The sequence below is a fragment of the Penaeus monodon genome, chromosome 42 (genome assembly GCF_015228065.2).
Source record: "Penaeus monodon isolate SGIC_2016 chromosome 42, NSTDA_Pmon_1, whole genome shotgun sequence".
NCBI classification, from domain to species: domain Eukaryota; kingdom Metazoa; phylum Arthropoda; class Malacostraca; order Decapoda; family Penaeidae; genus Penaeus; species Penaeus monodon.
The window spans coordinates 7112160-7119659 of NC_051427.1; positions in this window are offsets into that span (position 1 = coordinate 7112160).

The window sequence follows — 7500 nt, forward strand, 5'->3', positions numbered from 1 at the left end:
TGTTTACACACACGACTATTCGCTTCGCAAGGGTGTGGAAAGTTTAAATGTATTTCTCAGATTCAGTCAATATAGTTTTTCTTATTACATACATTGTTCTTCACATGAAAAATGGAAGTTGCGTAAGGTTTTAGATCTTATCGCATCCACCGCGAGCGAGTTCCGTGTTCAAATCAGACACAATTGGGTAATTCCAATGATCACGGACATTTACTTGATTTACTGAATGAAGTATATCGGCAAATCAAGGTACACGGCATTTCCTTTGATATTTTTGATCTTGTAAGGTTAGACGTACAGAATGATTTTAGAGACATTCACCCCGAAGTCAATACCACGTCACATGACTCGGACACATTGGAAATTCTTACCATAACGTTCCAGCGACCGTCATAATTGACTTTAAATCTTACCCATTTTGAGTGAACATGTATTCGATGTACTGCTAGGAAGGCACAGAAACATCTTATGCACCTTTACAAAAAGTGTTATATCAAAAACTTACGATGCGATTCGAAATTAATGAAAATATAAATCCCTATCTGAGCCTCCGTGAAATATATCAGAAAACTATCGCGCTCCGATTGGCTGGCCGGCGTACCAAACCGTATCAAGTTAAAGGCAAACACTTTTGTACAAACGGTAAGGCTGTTTCAACAGATTTCCAATCATAATAATAATTAATAATATATATATATATATATATATATATATATATATATATATATATATATATATATATATATATATATATACACACACATATATATATGTGTGTGTGCGTGTGTTTATGTTTTGAAACACATACATAGGACTAAATAAAACACGTAAACGCATGTTCTTCCTTTCCTTCTTCCCTTCTTCTTTCCCTCCCTTCCTCTTACCCTCCTTTCTTCAGTCTCTGCACTTACTCACTCCCTTCTCTCCCTTTTTTTCTTGTCTTCCTTTACTCTCTCCCTCCCACACTCCTTCCTTTCCTGCCTCCCTCCTCCTCGCTCTCCTCCTCCTCGCTCTCTCTCTCTCTCTCTTTCTCCCTCCCCTCCCTCCTTCGCACCGTCTCTCCCTCTCTCCCTCAAGCCACAGCGCCAATCGCCTTCTTGACCGAAGACTGTAAAGCCTCATGAAGATAATAAGCCGCTTAATTAACACCAAAATAAATTGGAAGAGGTTGAAGAAGAAAGGAAGGGTTAGAGGAAGAGGAAGGGATAGAGGAAGAGGAAGAGGGAGAAGAGGAGGAGTAGGCGGATGAGCAGGCGGAAGAAGAGGAAAAGGAGTAGGAGGAGGAACATAAGGAGGAGGAGGAAGGAGGAAGAGGAGAGGGAGGAGGAGGAAGGAGAAGAGGAAGAAGAGGAGGAGTGTAAGGATGAGGAGGAGCAGTAGAAGAAGGAGGAGGAGGAGATCGATATGATTAAAAGGAATAATGATGATGAAGACTGTAAAAAACACAACAACAACAACAAGATGATAATATAATAACACATTAGAAGAAATATAATAACACATTAGAAGAAGAAGAAGAAGAAGACGAAAGGTGAACAAGAGGGAGAAGAGGAAGACAAGAAGAGAGGGGCAGCGGATTCAACGTCCCCGCTTCCTGGACGTCAACTTAATTGGATCGTAAAGTCATCCCCTTTGCGCTTGCGCTTCGATGTCCTTTTCTGATTTATGGGCGGTTTATCCTCTCCTCCGTCTCTCTCGCTTTGTGCTTCGGTGTTTTCCTGATTCCTTCATTCGCTCGGTCACTCTCCGTCTCTCTGGCTCGCTCTTTGTCTCTCTATCTCCCATTCAATAATTTCCCTTATCCACCATCCCTTAAACAGACAGACAGAAAGACAGGCATGCACATTTGAAAAAAAAAAAAATCACTGCCCGAAATATCTGATGCAGACGAAAAAATAGTCAACCAAAAAATAAATAAATAAATAAAGTATTAATAATACCTAACCGAATACCAAACTGCCTCCCTCCACCACCCCCTCCCCTCAAAAAAAAAAAAAAAAATAAAATAAATAAATAAATAAATAAATAAATAAATGAACAAAAATAAAAAAAAAAACAAATAAAACATATAATTTTTAAAAAATCCAACTCCCCCCCCCCCCCAAAGAACAGACCCGTCTGATAGCCTGCCGACACCAGTGATTTGTTAGTGTAAGCGACCACAACACGCTGTTTGGGATTCGCCCTCACACGCTCTTCCATCCAGGGGCTCCTCCAATAAATGTCCGATAAGCATTAATAACCGTGCCGCGAGAGAAGGTGGAGGGAGGGAGGGAGGGAGGGAGGGAGGGAGGGAAGGAGGGTGGGAGAGAAAGAGAGAGAGAACAGAAAGAAAAGAGGGAGAGAACAGGAAAGAAAAAGAGAGAGAGACAGAGACAGGCAGACAGACACAGACAGAGAGAGATACAAGATAGATAAATAGACAGACAGACAGGGAAAGAAACAACTCAATGGCCGAGTGGGTGAATGCATGAGTAAATGGGTCTGAGTGCAAGTGCAACTTCGTTCGCATGACTGCCTATCAAACATTCTACACCACGGCAAACCACCATATCCTCTGAATGACGAAAAACACAATACACCAAGAAAACCTTGAATACACTACACATCAAATGATAATAATGCTAAAAAAAAAAAAAAAAAACAATAATAAGCAACAATAACAATAATAATAAAACAATCATCAATAATAATAAAATAAAAACAAGAATAAAAAAAAAATATTAAACAATACTGCTACTACCACTACAACAGCTACTACTACTACTACTACTATTACTACTACTACGACTACTTCTATTACTACTACCAATAATAATAATAATAATAATAATAATAATAATATATTATGATGATGATGATGGAGAAGAAGAACAGTAATAATAATAATAATAATAATAATAATAATAATAATAATAATAATAATAATAATAAAAAGGGCAAAAGCAACACCACTGACACCAACAAGAGCAACGTTAACACGCCAACGCAGCCTCCCCGAAAGCAAGCAAGACCCGAGCCGCGGATTCGCAATCGAATGCATCATATTTCGATCAACGTCCAACCCGATTTCGCAAACTGTCGCCTCCACGTTTCCACCAAACCAGTTTCACTCGAACCGTTTTTCTTTCCCCGCAACCCCCGCCTACCACACCTAACCATACCTACCACAATCCCCTGCAACCCCCCCTACCCCCCACCACACCCCCCATCACTCTGCCACACTCTGCTCCACCGACCATTATTATCCGAGACGCAAAGCCTAACACAATCTCCATCACCACAAAGGGGAAAAAATAATAAAAATAAAAAAAGAGAGAGAGAGAAAAAAAAAAGTCACATTGGCCCGGTTCTCGCCGTCCGGCAAGGAGGGTGAGAAGCAGACGGACAGACAGACTAGCAAGTTCGAAGGAATACGGACAAGCAAACAGGGAGATCAAGCAAGCAGGGATGCAAGCAGGGATGCAGACACACCAGAAATCAAGGAAGAATACAGACAAGCAAGCAAGGACCAGGACAACAGGCAAGTAAACAGGGTTGTCGACCAGCTAGCAAGCAAGGAGGAACACACAGGCAAGCTTGATTAAGACAGAGACAAGCAAGCAGGGAAGTAAGTACGCTAGCAAGCAGGAAGGAATAGAGACAAACAAGGGGCAGGAAAGTAGACAGGCAAGCAGGGACCAGGACAGTAGACAGGCAAGCAGAGATGTAGACAGACTAGTAATCAAGGCAGAATACGGTATGCAAGCAGGAATTAAGACTGACAAACTGACTCACAAGCAAAAAGATGGGCAGCGAGACAAGAAGAGAGACAAACAGGCATACGCGTTGGCGATAACCAAACAGACCAGCAGAGAAGCCAAGCAGACACGTGGACACCCGACGAAAGCAGATCCAAAGCCAAGGAAAGAAGCAGACATATGACTTCTAAGAGAGCAGTCAGACATGCTGACGAATATAAAGGCAATCAGGCAGAAGACAACTATTCGGCCAGGCTGCTTGACTGATAGACATGCCAACCAGACACATGCAAGCAGAAAAAAAGCAGGGAAGCAATCAAACACACAGACATGATGACCAAGCAGACAGATAATCCTAACAGACAGACGTACAAGCAGAGAAGCAGTCACATGTACAGGAAGAAAACAAGCAGGCACAAAAATCATGCATCCAGACAAACAAACAAAATCAAACACACACGCAGGATAAGCAAGCAGGCAGACCATTTAGCAGACTGATATACAAGCAGATAAACCAAGCAGACAAACAAGCAGGGTAACAGACAACAGCAGATAATCAAGCACACCCACACACAAGCAAATACCTAGACGGACAAGCCAAGCAGACAGCAGACAGAACCAGCCATATACGTAAGCAGACTACCAAGCACTCGGCCACGCAGGGAGGCAGACTGACACACAAACAGGATAATCAAGCACACTGACACACGAGCAGGGAAGCAGCAAGCCAACCAAGCTGGCCAACCAAGCAGTGTCAGACACACAAGCAGACCAACCTAGCAGTCAGCCACACAAGCAGACCAACCTAGCAGTGAGCCACACAAGCAGGCCAACCTAGCAGTGAGCCACACAAGCAGGCCAACCTAGCAGTGAGCCACACAAGCAGGCCAACCTAGCAGTGAGCCACACAAGCAGGCCAACCTAGCAGTCAGCCACACAAGCAGGCCAACCTAGCAGTGAGCCACACAAGCAGGCCAACCTAGCAGTGAGCCACACAAGCAGGGAAATAGACCGAGCCCAGCAGGGGACCTTGGGATTCCCCGCATAACTGGCGCGTCCCAGCCTCCCTCGGCCTCGTGCCTCCCTCGGCCTCGTGCCTCCCTCGGCCTCGTGCCTCCCTCGGCCTCGTGCCTCCCTTCCAAGATGGCGCCGCCTCCTTGGCGCTTGCTCTCGGAAAAACAGACGGTATGAGAGTTCCTGGGAGTCAGTCAGTTAGTCTACCTATTTATCTTTCAATTTGTTTGTCTATCTATCAGTCTATCTATATACATATCTATGTATGTATCTATATGTCTGTCTATTTATTTATCTATCTATTTATCTATTTGTCAGTCTGCTTACCTATCTATTTGTCTGCCTCTGTCTATTAGCGTCTCCCCATCTTCTTATCCTTCCCTTTCACCTGTGTGTGTGTATGTGCGTGTGCGTGCGTGGTGCGTGCGTGCGTGTGTGTGTGTGTGTGTGTGCGTGTGTGTGTGTGTGTGTGTGTGTGGTGTGTGTGGTGTGTGTGTGTGTGGTGTGTTGTGTGTGTGTGTGTGTGTGTGTGTGTGTGTGTGTGTGTGTGTGTGTGTGTGTGTGGTGTGTGTGTGGTGTGTGTGGAGGGTAGATGGGTGGTGGTGTGTGGTGTGTGGGTGTGAGTGTGGCGTGTGTGGCGTGTGTGAGAGAAGAGAGAGAGAGAGAGAGAGAGAAGAGAGAGAGAGAGAAAGAGAGAAAGAGAGAGAGAGAGAGAGAGAGAGAAAGAGAGAAAGAGAGAAAGAGAGAGAGAGAGATTCTTTAATATTTATTTTACACCAAAATTAACTAACTTCAAATCTGCAATCACATGGAATATAATGCCAGATATTGGACTTGAGGTCCAGTCTTATATAATATGATATCATATTATATATGACATCACATGTAAGTGTAATGTGCGAACAGACGGACGGAAGACAAGCATAATCATATCATTATCATTATTGTTGTTATTTTCATTACTATCATGATTATCACATTTATTACTACCATTCTCCCTTGTACTATTACTACGATCCTTATCACTGTCATTATTACTGCCATTATCATCACTTTCATCATTATCCTTACTCTTATCCCCCCTCTCCTCTGCCATTCCTCCTTCCTTGTATCGCATCTTATCTCCTAATTCTACTCCCTGCACACACTCCGTCGCCCTCTCCTGGCCTCGCATCCTGCCAGCAGCAATTCCTTCGTGCATTCCAATTGCACACTCGTACACTGGCGCTCAGGCTCGTGTGCTATCTTTTTGGTCTTATCTCAATCATCTTTCTCTTCTTCTTCTTCTTCGTCTTGTTCTTTTTCTTCTCTTTCTTCTTCTTCTTCTTCTTCTTCTTCTTCTTCTTCTTCTTCTTCTTCTTCTTCTTCTTCTTCTTCTTCTTCTTCTTCTTCTTCTTCTGCGTCTTTTTAATTATTATTTCTTCTATATATTTTCATGTTTTTCTTTGTCTTTCGAGAATTTTTTTTCTTCTTATTCCTACTCTATTCTCCTTCTCTTCTCCCCCCCCCCCCTCTCTGTCTCTGTCTGTCTCTTTCTCTCTCTTCATTCACCATCCATTATCCACCTCTCCTTCCCTGCCACCATTCATCAATCTCTACATTCTCTCCACTTCTGCTCTTTTTTTCCCCAACTAATTAATTTTCTCAACTCAATATCCCCGCCTATCTGTCTGACTACATCCCTGATTGCCTGTCTGTCTGCCTGTCTAGCCTGTCTTGTCTTGCCTGTCTGTCTGTCTGTGTCGTCCGTCCGTCCGTCCGTCCGTCCGTCCGCCTGTCTGTCTACATTCCCACTTTCTTTTTCATTCCCTTTTGGTTGCGTCCACTTCTATTCCTTATACATTTTCCTATTTTTCTTTACTGAACGTTGGTCTACCAGTTATTCTATTTCATCCTCCCTTTCCTTATTCCACTCTTTATCTCAAAAACTACCCTAACTATATCACTCAAATCTAATACTCGCTTCCTTATATTCACGTCACTTCTTATCCACTATTTTCCCTATCCACTTTTATACATTTTACGTTTTCTTCCATATCCTTTTTTATTCTCTATCCCCCTCCCACATCTCCTGTCACTTTTTTTTCCTCTTCGTATTTTTTTAATCCCCTAACCCTCATTATAATAATAATAAAAAAAAGAAGCCTTGGCGATTTAAACGAATTTAAGGTAGTTAACCCGTTTCACACTCTCCCCCCCCCCTCTCCTCATACACCCGTTCTCCCACCTGGCGATTTTAGCGAATAAAAGCTAGATCACACCCCTCCCCCTCCCGCCCTTCATTACCCCCTTCTCACCTTTACACCCCACTTACCCCCACCCCCATCATCCCTACCTTCCCCCTATCCCTTCCTCTGCCCCTTAACTCTTCCCCTGCCCCTGCCCCCTATCCCCTTCCCTATACCCTACCCTTTTCCCCATATACCCCTTAACCCTTTTCTTAATCTACCTCTCCCATCCCTCCCTCTACCCATCATATTCCTCCCTCCTCCTTCCTCTCCCTATCTACTACCCCCCCCCCCATCCCGTTTTTACCCTACTCCTTCACATCCCTTCCTTCCTCCCTCCTCCCCCTACTCCATACCCCCTATCCTATAACCCATCCCCCCTCCCCACCCTCCCCCCTCTACCCTCTCTGCCCTTCACCCTTCCATCACCCTATCGCCCTCCATCCCCTCCGGCTGCCTCCCTCCCGCGCCACAGTGAGGGGCGTGTCGATCAGTCACACTCGAAGGCAGCCATAACG